The following is a 16,330-nucleotide window of genomic DNA, read 5'->3' on the forward strand; positions in this document are numbered from 1 at the left end:
TCATTTTTATTTATTTATTTTATTTTTATTTATTTATTTATTTATTTATTTTTTTTGAGACGGAGTCTCGCTCTGTTGCCCAGGCTGGAGTGCAGTGGCCGGATCTCGGTTCACTGCAAGCTCCGCCTCCCGGGTTTACACCATTCTCCTGCCTCAGCCTCCCGAGTAACTGGGACTACAGGCGCCCACCACCTCACCCGGCTAGTTTTTTGTATTTTTTTTTTTTTAGTAGAGACGGGGTTTCACTGTGTTAGCCAGGATGGTCTCGATCTCCTGACCTCGTGATCTGCCCGTCTCGGCCTCCCAAAGTGCTGGGATTACAGGCTTGAGCCACCACGCCCGGGCTTTCATTTTTAAAAATTTATTTATTTTATTGTTAAATTTCAATCTATTTTATTTATTTATTTTGAGATGGGCTAATTTTTGTATTTTTGGTAAAGATATGGTTTCACCATGTTGTCAAGGATGGTCTCCAACTCCTGGGCTCCAGCAATCCACACACCTCAGCCTCTCTGGGATTAGAGGTGTGAGCCACTGCACCTGGCTCATGCTACCTCATCTTAATCCTCTCAACAGCCCTATGGGGAGGTAGAGATAATTATTTTTCTCCCATATTACAGATGAGGTGGCCAGTGGCTCATGCCTGTAATCCCAGCACTTTGGGAGGCTGAGGCAGGTGGATCATCTTGAGGTCAGGAGTTTGAGACCAGCCTGGCCAACATGGTAAAACCCTGTCTCTACTAAAAATACAAAAATTAGCCGGGCATGGTGGTGCACACCTGTAGTCCCAGCTACTCGGGAGGCTGAGGCAGGAGACTCACTTGAACCCAGGAAATGGAGGTTGCAGTGACCTGAGATCACGCCACTGCACTCTAGCCTGGGCAACAAAGCAAGACTGTTTAAAAAAAAAAAAAGAAAAGAAAAGAAAAGAAAAAAAGAAAGAAAAACAGACGAGGAGACTGAGGTTCAAAGAGGCCCAGGTGTCCAACATAGAGCTACTATATGGGAGAGCTAGAATTTGAACCCAGGTCTCTCTGATTCCAAAGACAATGCTCCCTGCCCCACCACACTTCGCCTCCTGTTCTGGCCCATGCTTTGGGGGAATCGTAGGCTTCATACCCAGCTCAAGTCTCCTGACCAAGACACCAAGGAGCCTGGGACCTTGGCAAATACGCCCTCCTGCCCACCCTAGGCACTCTGGCCCTCCCACCTTACCCAGCCCCTTCCTGTCCCTCTAGTGACAGGGCCTGTATTCCAGGGTGACAGGGGCTTGGAGCCAGAGCTATGAGGAGACTGAGAGACCTTAGGCAGCGCCCTCCTGACAGAGCAGAGCAGCCCAACCATGGCCACGGGGCCACCTGGGAGGGACCCATATTCTTTCACCATCAGAAAACAGCTCAAGGCCCACATGGCATGATGTCTGAGGCGGACAGGCCACTCAGGGCCCCCGAGATCCAGAGCCTGGCATGGATTAGGGCCAAAGGTTCACCAGGCTCCCATCACACCAAGCTGGAACTCCACACCTGCTCCTCATCCAAAAAATGGAGGCTTCATCCACTCAGCTGTATAAGCCACAAACCTGGGAGGGCCCTCAGGCCTCCTGTCCGTCACACCCCACACCCAGGCCCTCAGCAAGTACTGTCAGACCCCCATCCACCACCTCCTTCCTGGGCCCGGCGTCTCATCTCCCCTGCACATGGGCAACAGCCCCTCCACACCTCCCAGCTACCCTCGCCCCCACAGCTGGGGGAGCCTTTAGAAACCCAGGTCCATAGATGCACCCTCTTTGCCCCAGTCTTGCTTAAAACCCTCCGGTGGCTGTTCCCTCAGGCTTAGAACAAAACCCAAAGTCCTGCCCGGTGTAGCGGCACACACCTGTAGTCCTAGCTACTGGGGAGGCTGATGCAGGAGTTCTGGGCTCAGGAGTTCAAGTCCAGCCTGGGCAACACAGTGAGATCCCACCTCTGAAAACAATAATAATAATAATTATTAAAAGACAAAACCCAAAGTCTTTCCCATGGTCTAGGGTCCTGTGCACCCATCCTCTGAAGGCCACACCGGCATCAATCCCCACCATATACCTGCTTTTGGAGCCCTGGATCTGTGGCTTGCCCTCCTGTTCTCTTCTCGAAAAGCCACATCCTAGCCTGGCGCAGTGGCTCATGCCTGTAATCCCAGCACTTTAGGAGGCCAAGGCGGGCAGATCATGAAGTCAGGAGTTCAAGACCAGCCTGGCCAATATGGTGAAACCCCATCTCTACTGAAAATATAAAAAATTAGCCAGGCATGGTGGCACATGCCTGTAGTCCCAGCTGCTCAGGAGGCTGAGGCAGGAGAATCACTTGAACCCGGGAGGCGGAGGTTGCAGTGAGCCGAGATTGCGCCACCGCACTCTAGCCTGGGTGACAGAGCGAGATTCTGTCTCAAAAACAAACAAAGAAAGAAAGAAACCCACATCCTTCCCAGTTCAGGTCCAGCACACACCTGGGTGGCATCTCATCCATTCAACCTTGAGGTCCTAGCTCCTGGCACCCCCAGTGGAGACCAGGCCCTGCTATGTGCTTCTATCCTTCTGAAAATCAATCGATGTGTAGTTAGTGTCCAGCCCCTGGATGACTGGGCCCATGGAGCAGGGCTTGAAATGCTTAGCCAAGGACCTGGCCAACAGTGGGTGCTCAACAAATGATGACTGCTGAATGAAGAAAAGCACCAACCCCCAGCCTTCAGCAACCCTCACACCTCCCAGTGCTCAGCCCTGCAGAGTGTAGGGGCCAACCCCCAAGGAGTTCAGATCCGATGGGGGTGGAGATGAAGCAGGCCAGAAACACGGGAAGTCCCAGAGCAGGCCAGGAGGGAACCCACATCCTCCCCAAACCCCTCCAATATCACTGAAGCAGGAACAGTTGATAGCAAACAGCAACAGGATCACAGACAGGGCAGGAAACCAGGCACATGGTAAACAGAAGTCATCATTCTCTAGTTTTCTTTCTTTCTTTTTTCTTTTTTTTTTTTAAGATTATTTATTTATTTATTTATTTATTTATTTATTTATTTATTTATTTAGAGACAGAGTTTCACTCTTGTCACCCAGGCTGGAGTGCAGTGGCGTGATCTCGACTCACTGCAACCTCTGCCTCCCAGGTTCAAGCGATTCTCCTGCCTCAGTCTCCTGAGTAGCTGGAATTACAGGTATGCGGACGCCTGGCTAACTTTTTTTTGTATTTTTAACAGAGACAGTGTTTCACCATGTTGCCCGGCTGGTCTGGAACTCCTGACCTCAGGTAATTTGCTGGCCTCGGCCTCCCAAAGTGCTTGGATTACAGGCGTGAGCCACTGCACCCAGCTCCATTCTCTCATTTTCTGATGATGAGGAAAGAGTATATTTTTCAAGTCTAGACAACAAAAAGATGCGCCCTTGCAAATACCGGAGTTCACCATGGCGCTTTCTTTCATCATCACCTCCTCCCTGTGGCCATCGCGCTCACCTCCCTGCCCAAGCTATTTGGCTCAAGTCAAATTTTCCCTCACTCAGGACTCACAGGTCTCCTCCCTTTGTCTGGGATGGGATGTAGAGTCTCTCTTGATTGCTGCAGTTATTTGAAAACGATGTCTGTATTCCCCAGTCCCTCTCAGGGCTGTCCATCCCCATGGCCATGTGTCCCCTGCCCCCCATCTCTCTGCTGTCTGGGGCAGAATTCCTCGGCGGTGGGGGCAGCTGGAGACACAAGCAGCCCTAGTGGGTGATGACGGACACACCCCCAAATACTCATTCCTTGTACATCACTTTGGGGGGTGAACAAAGAGGGCCGATGGGGGTGTGTGAGGAGGGTATCAGTGAGCTCTTCCTGGAGAGCTGGGTTCAAGCGGAATGGGGCTTTCTTAGACAGGCATTGATCATTAACCATAAGACTGTAGCTCACACAGGTTTGGTCCTTTCAGGGTGCCAGACCCTGGGCTGAATGCTTCACATGCCCCACAACTGCCCTAGGAGTTAAGTATCTATCATCATCCCCGTCATGTAGATCAGGAAGCTGAGAGTGAGAGGGTGTGATTTGCCCATGGTTTCGGAGCTCAGAGAGAGGAAAATCCTGAGCTCAGAGAGACTCAGTCCTCACAGCAGCTCGCCCCATTTCACAGACAAGGGCACTAAGGCCGGCAGAGGGGCGGCGGCTCATCTTGGTCGCCCAGGGCACCCCCAGCACTTCCCCTCTCATGGGGAATGGCCGCTGGCATGGGTGCCCCTCGCCTTGCTGCTCCGGGGTTGGCATCGAGGGCTGGAGGGCTCTGAAGAACCCAGTTCACCCAGCACATGGGATCGGGGCACAGCAGGAGCGGAAGGTGCAGGTGCAGGGCAGCCCTGAAGGTGGTTTAGGAACTCAGGACTTGGTCCAGCCTGAGACAGGGAGTCATGCTTGGGTTTCAAGGCGGGGCAACTCATGGTCATGTGTGGATTTGGGAGCTGCCTGGCGGTCCCATGGTGAGTGGATCAGAGGGAAAGAAACCCACAGCTGAGCAGGCAGGAGGAGGCTGCCGGTGGCCAGGGGGAGCGGAAAGGGGTGAGGACAGAGGAGTGAGCAGGGATCCCACAGACGTGACCAGCAGAGCCACTGGGGGGTTCCAGCCTTGGTGATCTGGGGGCTGGCAGGGGCTCCGTGTGGGGCAGCATCTCCCGTCACCAGGGTCCGGCCCCGCAGCTACTGTGCACCTCCTCTCTCACCTCTGGATCCCTCCTGTTCCTTGTCCCCTGGCTGGAGGCAGGGGGCTGTGGGGCCGCCAGCGAAACCGCAGTCCCCCTCCGTTGATCTGTGTCAAGGCAAGGATGGGGATCCTGGGGCCTCCACCACGGCACTCCCTCCCTCCGGCCGGCCCTCGCTGTGCCCGCGCTCGCCCAGACCCAGGCCTCCTGGGTCAAGGAGGGGAACCCCCCACCCGCGCCCACTGACCGCTGCTCCTGTCACCCCTGCCCCAGGACCGACAGCCCCTCCTGCCCCTTCTGCCGGCCGCCATCGCGGTGACTCAGTCCTCACAGCAGCCCTGAGAGAGGAACTACTCACCCCATTTCACAGACAAGGGCACTAATGCCTGCAGAGGAGCGGCGGCTCGTCCTGGTCACCCAGGGCACCCCAGCACTGCCCCTCCCATGGGGAATGGCCGCTGGCGTGGGAAGGGCGCTACATACAGTGTTAGTATTACTTCTGGGCCGCTCAGAACTTTCTCGATGGCAGGACAGAGAGAATGCAAAGCAGCTCGAGTCAAAGAGCACTTTGTGGCTCTAAAGCCAAGGGAAGAACCCTGCGAAGGTGGCTTCCAGCAGCCCTTCCAGCAGGAAAACCTCTGATTGGCCAGGAGAGGGTCACATGTCCATTTCTGAACCAATAAGAGCATTCAGATCAGCCCTCTGATTGGCAGGCCTGGGTCCCACCCCGTTTATAAACAACTCAGAGAGGGTGAGCCACCCTCCCAGATCACACAGCATGGCTGTCCCTTGCTCTGCTCGTGTGTGTGTGTGTGTGGTGTGTGGTGCGTATATGTGGTGTGTGGTGTCTGTGTGTGGGTATGTGCGTGGTGTGCGTGTCTGTGTGTGGTGTATGGTATATATGTCGGTGTGTGGTGTGTGTGTCGTGTATGGTGTGTGTGTGGTGTGTGTGTGTGGTATATCTGTGTGTGTGTGGAGTGTGGTGTGTGTGTGTGTGGTGTGTGTGTGTGTGGTGTGTATGTGGTGTATGTGTCTGTGGTGTGTGTGTGGTGTATCTGGTATTTGTGTGTGTGGTGTGTGTGTGGTGTATCTGGTATTTGTGTGTGTGGTGTGTGTGTGTGGTGCATGTGTGGTGTGTATGGTGTATGTGTCTGTGTGTGTGGTTGTGTGGGGTGTGTGTGGTGTGTCTGCATGTGGTGTGTGTATCTGTGTGTGTGGTGTGTCTGTGTGTGGTGTATGGTGTATGTGTGTGTGTGGTGTGTGTGTGTGGTGTGTGAGTAATGTGTATCTGTGTGTAGTGTGTCTGTGTGTGGTGTGTATGTGTGGTCTGTGTCTGTGTGATGTGTGTCTCTATGTGGTGTGTGTGTGTCTGTGTGTGGTGTGTGTGTGAGTGCTGTGTGTGTGTTGTGAGTCTGTGTGTGGTGTGTGTGTGTCTGTGTGGTGTGTGTGTGTGGTGTGTGGTGTGTGTGTATCTGTGTATGGTGTGTGTGTCTGTGTGCTATGTGGTGTGTTGGGGTGTGTGTGTGTGTGTGTCTTGGGGGCAGGGGGCTGGGGAGAACTGCCCCTGTGGAAGAAAAGTCCAAATTTCTATTTTCTGGCATTGAGGCTTGGGCCCCCAAGCTCTGGCTCCTGCAAGGCCACCATCCTGCCCCCTCCTCCTCTGATCACATCGCTGGGAATGAGCCACAAGTCCCGCCTGCTCTCCTGGATGGAGCTTCCCTGGCCGGGGTGGGGCCTCGCTCATCTCTGAACCTCCTCTCCCACCCCAACCTCCAGGGCGCCTCCCAGCCCTGGGCAGCGCTTGCTGTGTGGACCTATGGTCCCCACCTCCAGGCACAGGTAGCTTGCCCCCTCCAGGCGCTCCCTGGGGGTGGCTGGTTTGGGGAAGTCGATCCGACCCTCCACCCGCTAAGTCCACCCAGCCTGGAGTCAGGGACGCCCCCAGAAGCTCCGATGCCTCTTTCCAGCTGCACGACTTGGAGCAGGTTCCACATCCACGATAGCGAGGGGGGCCGGGCGTGGTGGCTCACACCTGTAATCCCAGCACTTTGGGAGGCCAAAGTGGGCGGATCATCTGAGGTCAGGAGTTCGAGACCAGCCTGGCCAACATGGTGAAACCCTCGTCTCTACTAAAAATACAAAATCAGTTGGGAGTGTTGGCGTGCGCCTGTAATCCCAGCTACTCGGGAGGCTGAAGCAGGAGAATCGATTGAATCCGGGAGGCGGAGGTTGCAGTGAGCTGAGATCGCCCCACTGCACTCCAGCCTGGGCAACAGAGCGAGACTCCCTCTCGAAAAAAGGAGAAAAAAAAGAAAAGCTAGCGAGGGAATCAAAGGGCTTTCTTTAGGCGCGGCGTGGTCTCAGGAGGATGCATGACAGAGACGTGCACACGCCGCTCACCTTCCTTTCCCCGGGTAGGGTGATATTTCCCAGGCAAGGCTGCCCTCGGGGAATCAGCCAGGGAGCCCGAAGGCGGGTTGCTGAGCAGGAGGAAGGGGCGCCTGCCTGTCCCTACCCACCGTCGCTCTCGTCCTCACGCGCACAGCTCGGCCTGGGCCTCGCGTCCTCCCCGACCCGGGCCCGCAGAGGAGGAGATGCAAGAACAAAGGAAGGGTCCCCTGCCGGCCGCGCCCACGGCCTTCCCGCATGTACACGCCCGGCGGACACAGCCCAGAGCGCGGCCCTTTCCCGCAGGGGCCCCTGCCCCAGCGGCCACCCGGACCTCGGCTCCCGCGCACGCCCGCGCGGCTGGGAAGGCCCGAGGGTACGGGGTCCGGTTTGTGGAGCCTTCGCAGCCGAGGCCCAGCGGTGGCAGCTGCGGAGATCGGGGGGAGAGGGTGGAGGAGGGGGCCCGGCCGCCCCAGGTTCGCACCCCGTCCGGTGCCTGCGCGTCGCTCTGGGCCTTGGCCCGTCGGGGTGCGAACCTGGGTGTCCTAAACACACACGGGATCTCCGCGGACCGACGGCGGTGGGGACTGCCACACGGGACCCAGAAGCCCCGCGGGTCCCGGCTCCGCACCACCCTCGGCCTGGGAGACAGAGGCCCAACTGCAGCCTCGCGGCGCCACCTACGGACCGGATTCCGTAGCTGGATTCCTGGCCCCGGGACGCCCCGTGAGCCCAGCTGTGTACCCGGCTCCCTCTGGCTCCTGGTTTGTCTCTCCCTTCTCCAGGGGCTCCTACCCCAAGTCACCGCCCTGCAGCAGACAGCCCGGCCCGGCTGAGGCCTCGGACTCGGTCCTCGTGGAAGGGGAAGGAGTGTTTAAGCTGCCCGGGTCCAGGCGGCATAGCCGGAGCCCGGGGTTCTGAGGCCCATCCCCACGCTGCCATAGGGAGGAACCGTTACCACGTTTACAGACGGGGAAACTGAGGCCGAGGACCGGGCGCTGACTGGTTTTATGTGGAATTGGGGCAACTGGACCGGGCCTGCAACCTCTTTCCGCCCGTCTCCAGATCTCTGACCCTGCTCATCTCCCAGCACCACCCACACATGCCAAGAGCTCTGCCCCTCTCCCTCCACCCAGCCCCCAGCTCTCCTCTGAGCCCCTCACCACATCCTGCCCATTTTACAGATGGGCAGACTCAGTCCGCCGAGGCAAAGGGCCTCGCTCAGGGTCGCACAGAGTAGCTACGGCCTAGGCTGCTCAATACAACAGGTAAGATGAGAGCCCAGGTCCCAGGATCTTGGACCTATCAGAGTTTCCACGGCTGCAACTCTTACCCTGTAGGATGAGTAACAATTCCGCTAGATTTCCCAGTCTGGGGTGAGGGAGGAAGTGGAAGAGGCAGACACTGACACAGCAAATGATAAACCCAGAGATAAGAGCTGAGCTGAAAGGCTTGGCTGGGCCTTGGGGAAGCCCAGAGGAAAGATTAGAGGTGGGAGTAGTCAGTCAGACAAGGATTCTCAAGGAAGTGATATCAAATGGGCTTTGAAGGATGAGTAGGAGTTTGCCAGCAGAAAAATGCAGGAGCGGCATTTCAAGGGAAAGCATGGGGCTTAGAGGGAGCTCGGCTAGTCCCACCTATAACTTACTAGTTAAGTGTGGACTTGTGTGCCAGCCAGGCCTGAGTTCAAGTCCCTGCCCTGCTGTGTGACCTCCAGGAAGTGTCTTAACCTTTCTGAGCCTTCTTTTCCTCATCTGCAAAATGAGGCAACAGTGCTCTCCTTGATCATGGACAATTGTGGGGTTAGCATAGGGTGGGACACACAGGAGCCCACCAGGGAAGACTGAAGACCATTGGGAAGGGGTGGGTGAGGATAGGCACAAAGGACGATGCAGCTGGAGAGATCACCTGAGGTCAGTCGGGCCTCGAGGGACCCTGAGTGCTAAGCTAAGGAAGCTGGCTTCATTATGAGGACAATGAAGAGCCATGGAAGGGATTGGAGCTAAGGAATGACCCACCTGATTTGTGTTTTAGAAGGTGCGCACCCGGCAAGAGTGAGGACCTCCATCAGAAGGAGGGAGTCTGGGACCTGAAGCCCTGCCTGCCCTGGCCCTGCCCTGGCCCTGCCCTGGCCCTTTCATCCCCAGGTCTCCTCTTGCCCTCAGCACTGTGAGGATGAGAAACTGCCCTGCCCTGAGGCTGAGGCTGAGCCAGGGCCAAAGCAGGTGGCCTGGTTCCACTGCCCCTGGCCCAGGGCACCCAGGCCCCAGCACCTGCACCCCCAGAAAAAAACCAGGGTCTCTGCTTTCCACAGAGCTGCCTTTTCCTCCCCACCCCCAACACTCTGAAACTCCCATTAAAGAGAAAAGACGGGCAGCAGCACCATGATTTCTGTTTCCCTCTAAATTTGCTCCTACAAAACCAATTAAAGCACCTGCTGGGATGGGGCTCTGTCAGCAAATTATTTCCAGGCTCTGTGGCCCGAGAATAAATCTCAGAAGGATGAAGTGGACTCAATGGCAGGGGGCTGGCGACAGGGAACCAGGCAGGCAGGGGCAGGGGTCACTTGGGGTCCTGGCAACTGCAGACCCCAAGATCTTCACGCTGGTGCCCAGACCCTAAGCCTGGACCCCTTCTGCTCCGCCAAATCATCAGTCTCTAAGGAGTGGCACCCTGTCTGTGATGGAAATGACTTCCAGGCCATGGATGGGGGAGTGGTGGCCTGGATAACTCCACCTCTTTGTCCCCAGTGCCACCTTCTTCACCAACCTTGACTGACTTCTCACCATGCGGTGGGATACAGGCGTGCCCAGCCTCAGTGTGGGGTCCGAAGGCCCAGATGCCTAACTCTCTGTGCGGCCCTGAGCAAGGCCTTCGCTGCTCTGAGCCTTGGTACTCTTATCTGTAAAATGGGGGTAGATGGGCCAGGCGTGGTGACTCACACTTGTAATCCTAGGACTTTGGGAGGCCGAGGCAGGTGGATCACTTGAGTCCAGGAGTTCAAGACCAGCCTGGGCCACATGGCAAAACCCCGTCGCTACTAAAAATATAAAAACTAGCCAGGTGTTGTCCGGGTGTGGTGCTCACACCTGTAATCCCAGCACTTTGGGAGGCCGAGACGGGAGAATCACCTGAGGTCAGGAGTTCGAGACCAGCCTGACCAACATGGTAAAACCTTGTCTCTACTAAAAATACAAAAATTAGCTGGGTGTGGTAGCACACACCTGTAATCCCAGCTACTTGGCAGGCGGGGGCAGGAGAATCACTTGAATCTGGGAGGCAGAGGTTGCAGTGAGCCAAGATCACGCCATTGCACTCCAGCCTGGGCAACGAGAGCAAGACTCCATCTCAAAAAAAAAAAAAAAAAAAAAAAAAAAATTAGCTGGGCGTTGTGGCGTGCATCTGTAAAATCTCAGCTACTTGGGAGGCTGAGGCATGAGAATTGCTTGAACCCAGGAGGTGGAGGTTGCAGTGAGCTGAGATCACACCACTGCACTCTAACCTGGGCAACAGAGCAAGATTCTGTCTCAAAAATAAATAAATAATAAAATAAAATGGTGGGGAGGAGGTGGAGCTTGGCCGGCCCTCCGAGCTCCAGCTGCCTAGGAAGTCTTATAGAGTCTCCTCATTGGCACCAAGGCTGGACCTCGTGGGATGCCAATGAACTCTCTCCTTGGGCAAAGGCTAAGGCCAGGGGTGCATGGCCTACCAATTCGATGCAGCCATCACTGCCCCCAGCAGCTCCCAGCCTAGCATGCGGTTTGAACGGGCTGAGGGACCCTGGGTAGGGAAGTGGGCAGTGACTCCAACGCAGAGGCTAGAGGCTTCCCAGGCAGGGGTCATGGGAGCAGGACTTAGAAAGATGAGTGGGAGTTCCTCAGATCTGAGGTGTCATTCTCCCAAAGTAGAAATGATTCTGATCCATGTGGCATCTCTGTGAGAATTATGAAAAGGCACCCTTACTTCCACTTTATTCCCATCTTTAAGAAAATTGTTGGCCAGGAGCAGTGGCTCTTGCCTGTAATCACAGCACTTTGGGACGCCGAGACAGGTAGATCATGAGGTCAGGAGATCGAGACCATCCTGGTTAACATGGTGAAACCCCCATCTCTACTAAAAATACAAAATATTAGCTGGGCGTGGTGGCGGGCGCCTGTAGTCCCAGCTACTTGAGAGGCTGAGGCAGGAGAATGGCGTGAACCCAGGAGGTAAAGCTTGCAGTGAGCCGAGATCGTGCCACTGCACTCCAGCCTGGGCGACAGAGCGAGACAACTTGCATAACTGTGCACTGCAGCTCTAGGGGACTCAAGCCAACAGGCACAAGGAGCTGCTCATCTCATCAGCCTTGAGAGGAACTGAGGCACGATGAGAGGGCCTCCTGCCAGCAGATGGTGGGAGGGCACTGCCCCCCGGGACATCAGATGTGTCCCATCCTCAAACACTGGAGATTCTGAACTTTCAAAGGTATCAAGAGAGCTCCTCCAGTTTGGACCACAACCGTTGAGGGGCGACTGACACTGACTCTGGGCTGGTGGCACACTTCACCCCCAGGAATCCTCACCCAACCCTGCAACAGGGTGCAGTGGAAGAAACTGTGGCAGGGAGAGATGTCACAGAGACTAGGTACCCATGTGGCACCTCTGCAAGAAGGTACCCATGCCCTGAGTCAGCCAAGCCCAGCAAGTTCAGATTCCTGCTGGGGGACTGGGAGTGGTGGCTCATGCCTGTAATCCCAGCACTTTGGGAGGCTGAGGCAGGCGGAACACTTGAGGTCAGGAGTTTGAGACCAGCCTGGCCAACACGGCGAAACCATGTCTCTACTAAAAACACAAAAATGAACTGGATGTGGTGGCAGTCACTTATAATCCCAGCTACTCCCAGGAGACTGCGGCATGATAATCACTTGAACCCGGGAGGCGGAGATTGCAGTGAGTCAAGGTCACAGCACTGCACTCCAGCCTGGGTAACAGAGCAAGACTGTCTAAAAAAAAAAAAAAAAAAATCCCTGCTTGGCCTCTCCCAGTGTGTGAGCTTTAACTTGGGGCCATCACAGTGCCCACCCCAGAGGTGCCTGGTGAGGTGCAGTCACCACCAGCCGGCCCTCAGCACCACACCTTGCCCAAGGCTAGGGCTTAGCAGGTGTTGGTTATTGTACCAGCCCCACCCTCTCTAGACTGGCAGGCCCATGAGGGCTCCTGCCTGCATCCCCAGGGCCACATGCCACCCCCACCCACCAGCACCCATCAAAGGGATGAGAAAGGACTTGGTGCACAACTGAGACCACAGGTGGGTATGGTCACCATCCTCATCGTCGCCATCTTCCCTCAGACGACTGAGGCTCAGAGAAGTTAAGCAATGTGCACAGTGTCCTCCCGCATGGGACAGGATCTTCGCCCAGCTGCCTCTGATGCCAGAACGCAGACTCCAGCCGACTCCCCAGGTGCCCAGAAGGGGAAATCTTCTTTGGATGCACATGGAGTTGGGGAGGGGGCAGTCAGGCTTGAGCAGAGGAGCTGAGGGGCTGGGGTACAAGAAGGTCAGCAGAAAGTCAGGAACCTCCCAACCCCCAAAACCGTTGGTGGCAGTGAAGCCAGTGTTGCAAAGTGCCCGAGTCAGCAGCTCCAGTGAACACTCCGCCTGCAGGCTTGTAAATCTGGATCTCCTTGGGGGCTGTGGGGCGAAGTTCCAGCCCTCAGCGATAGTGGTGGTGGCAGCCACAGCAGGGAACAGACCCCCCCCAGCCAGTGCCCAGCCTGACCCCCCACCTGGGAACCCCTGGACTCTGGCCCTCCTAAGCACCTGCAGGGCCCGCTGATGCTGCTGGTGATGGTAATGAAAAAATAACAAAAACGTATCAGTAACTGCAGGCACGAGGGCCTCTTGCCCCATTATCTGGGCCTCTGAATTAGCTGAAGGAACCCTGGCAATAACCCCTGAGACAGACGTCATGATGATCTCCCTGCCATTTTATTTATTTATTTATTTGTTTATTTATTTAGTAGAGATGGGGGTGTCTCACTATGTTGCCCAGGTTGGTCTTCAATTCCTGGACTCAAGCGATCCTCCTGCCTCCTGCTCCCAAAATGCTGGGATTACAGGCGTGAGTCACTGAGCCCAGCCAAGGATCCCATTCTATAGATAAGAAAACTGAGGCTTGTAGGGGGGATGCCACCCGCCCAGTGTTGCCCAACTAACAAGGGAGTCACAATTTGGAGCCAGATGGCTCCCAAGCCCATACTGCTAATGACTGGGTGGGAGGGGTGGTTTCCCAGGGTCTCCCATGAGCATTTTTACTTTAGTAGTTATGCATTTTATTTCATGATGTCAGAAAAAAATACAACCAGCCCTTCAAGCCCAACGTTTCATGGCTGTGATAGATGAACCTTATCTTTTCTTTTCTTTTGAAGAAAAAAAAAAAAACCTGAGTAAATAAGTAGAGCAGGTGAAGCTGCCCATGGGCCTTGCAAGGCCCACAGTTACTAAATCTCATGCAGTATCCACCTCCCTCCCTGCCTCCACTCGTGCACAGGCAGCTGTGGCCCCAGGGCCAGGGGACTCTGGCAACAGACCCTAGGCCACTCAAGCATCACTGCCCAAGGCCTGTTTTGTCCCAGGCTCCTCTGGGAGCTGGGAGACCCGAGGGAAGCTCACCATCCAGATGTGACTTCTCTCAAGAGAGAGAGGAGAGAGAGGGGGCTCAGAGAGGGCAGGCCACATGCCCAAGGTCTCACTACTAGTAAGGAGAAGCATGGGACTCGAAGGCCTGTCCCTGCACTGTCCTGGGCCTGGGAGAGGTTGGGCTTGCTGAGGACCCTTCCCAGGCCTTCAGTACCCCGGCCCCCAAGAGCCTTCTCATCAGTCCTGCATCAGCCCAGCTTGGGAGGGCAGAAAGAGCCTAGAGGTCGGGATGTTTTAGCAAGTTTTCAAATAATTTTCCTTCTAACTATACAGGTGATTCTAAAAATCAGTCCAGGGTGACCCCAATGGCTCATGCCTATAATCCAACCACCTGGGGAGGCTAAGGCAAGGGGATCGCTTGAGGCCAGGAGTTTGAGCCTGAGCAACATAGCAAGACCGTCTCTACAAATAATTTCACAAATGAGCTGGCGACTGCCTGCAATCCCAACTACTAAGGAAGCTGAGGTGGGAAGATCACTTGAGCCCAGGAGTTCAAGGCTGCAGTGAGCTATGATCACACCCCTAAACTCCAGTCTGGGCAAAAGAGCAAGACTCTGTCCCTTAAAAATAAATAAACAAACAAACAAACAAATAAATAAATAAATAGCAGTATAGTGAAATGTAGTGATAAAAGCTTGGATTCAGAGCTTTGGGACAGACTGAGTGACTTTGGGGCACATTGTTTCGTTTCTCTGAGCACTGGTGTCCTCCTGTGCAAAGTGAGGATCCCAATACCGCCCTCAGAGGGGTGTTTCAAGGATGAAATGAGTTAATATATATGTATCAGTCAGCGTCCAAGCAGGAAAACAGTATGCAAACAGGGGAAATGCGATACGCACAACCAGAAGAGCGGAGAAGCCAGAGAGGATGGGTAGCGGCCCAGGAATTACCATAGCAGGAAGCCACTCTCCCCCGGGCACGAGGAGACAAAAGGAAGAGATGGGGTTTGCAGGACCACCTGGAACACGCTGGAGGCTGGGTGGACCCACCGGAGGGGAGCCCCAGCTGCAGAGGAGATGCAGCCACTCTCCGCCTGCACATGGCGCAGCCAGAGTGGGAGAAATATCTTGGCTTACCCCATCCTCCCACACGGGGACCCCCAGTGTCTCCCACTGGCCTTTCTGGGAGGCCTGGGAAACTCAGCTGCTGGGCGGGCCTCGCCACACAGGGCAAAGCGGGAGAGCCGGACATGATCTGAGGGCTTTTCCCCAGGCGGGGGTGCGGCACGGCCATGGGGTGTCCCGCCCAGTGAGCAGTCGCTCGTGGTTCCTATTCTTTTCCTTCGTCCTATTAAAATAAGGCATCCTCACTCTATTAGTTAGGACTGTTTGGGTTGTGCCAGAAACCTACTAAAGCCAGACAAAAGATTTTAACAGGCAACTTAAACAATACAGGGGGGTCTCCTGAAATTCCACGGCGGGCCGTGGCCTGGAGCCAGCATCAGGAAAGGCTCGCTGGTCCCCCAGGGGTCCCCCGCTGTCTCCTGCTTCCGTGTGTGGGGGTCTGCTCCCCGTTCGCCCACACCCCGGCTTCCCAATCCTGGGACAGAGACAGCCCAGACGGTTCCCAGATGCGCAGACTCAGTCTGGGATTTCCGCCTCCCGGGGAGGGCATTCTGATTGGTCCGGTTTGGGTACCAGAGCCTGTTCTCATCCAGTCAGCTGTGTTTCAGGGGGCGGAGCCACAGGGCTGCGGAAGCCCTGGGTGCCTATGCGTGGATTTGTGAGCTGGGTAGACCGTCCCATATCTGGCTAGAAATACAGGAAGTATTAAATTGCACGTGATAGTTTGAATTGTAACAAAATGTGTGATGCTTTTCAGATTTGTCATTGCATATCTATTTTTCTCACGTTGTCAAGATCATGCTACATATGCAATTTTCACCCCGCTTTTATCAGTCGTTCTATCACAGTTATTTTCTTCTATCAAAACAGTTGTAGGTTTCTTGCCGGGCGCGGTGGCTCACACCTGTCATCCCAGCACTTTGGGAAACCGAGGCGAGCGGATCACTTGAGGTCAGGAGTTCGAGACGAGCCTGGCCAACATGGTGAAACCCCATCTCTACTAAAATACAAAAATTAGCTGGGCACAGTGGTACATGCCTGTAGTAGTCCCAGCTACTCAGGAGGCTGAGGCAGGAGAATCACCTGAACCAGGGAGGCAGAGGTTTCAGTGAGCTGAGATCACACCAGTGCCCTCCAGCCTGGGTGACAGAGCAAGACTCTGTCTCAAAAAAAAAAAAATCATAAAATCATACAAAGACTGGGTTTGATCAAATAGACCTTTTCTCAGTTGGAAGAAAAGAGGTTTATTTAACAAGTAAAGAAGGCAAAGCAAGTTGTGGTGGCCTGTGGGGATAATGTTTGTCTTCCTAATTTTTATTATAAAAATTTTCAAAACATAGAGAAGTTGGAAGTACAATGAACACCTATATACCCTCCACCTAGAATCAATAGGATTCAGTTTGCCCACTTATTTTGTTTTACCATTTATCTCTTTCTCTTTGTCTCTGTCTCACCATATATCTAATATATAACAATTATATTATTATAATTACATAATTATAAT

The sequence above is a fragment of the Rhinopithecus bieti genome, unplaced genomic scaffold, assembly GCF_001698545.2.
Source record: "Rhinopithecus bieti isolate Rb0 unplaced genomic scaffold, ASM169854v2 scaffold_7967, whole genome shotgun sequence".
In the NCBI taxonomy this organism is placed as follows: Eukaryota; Metazoa; Chordata; class Mammalia; order Primates; family Cercopithecidae; genus Rhinopithecus; species Rhinopithecus bieti.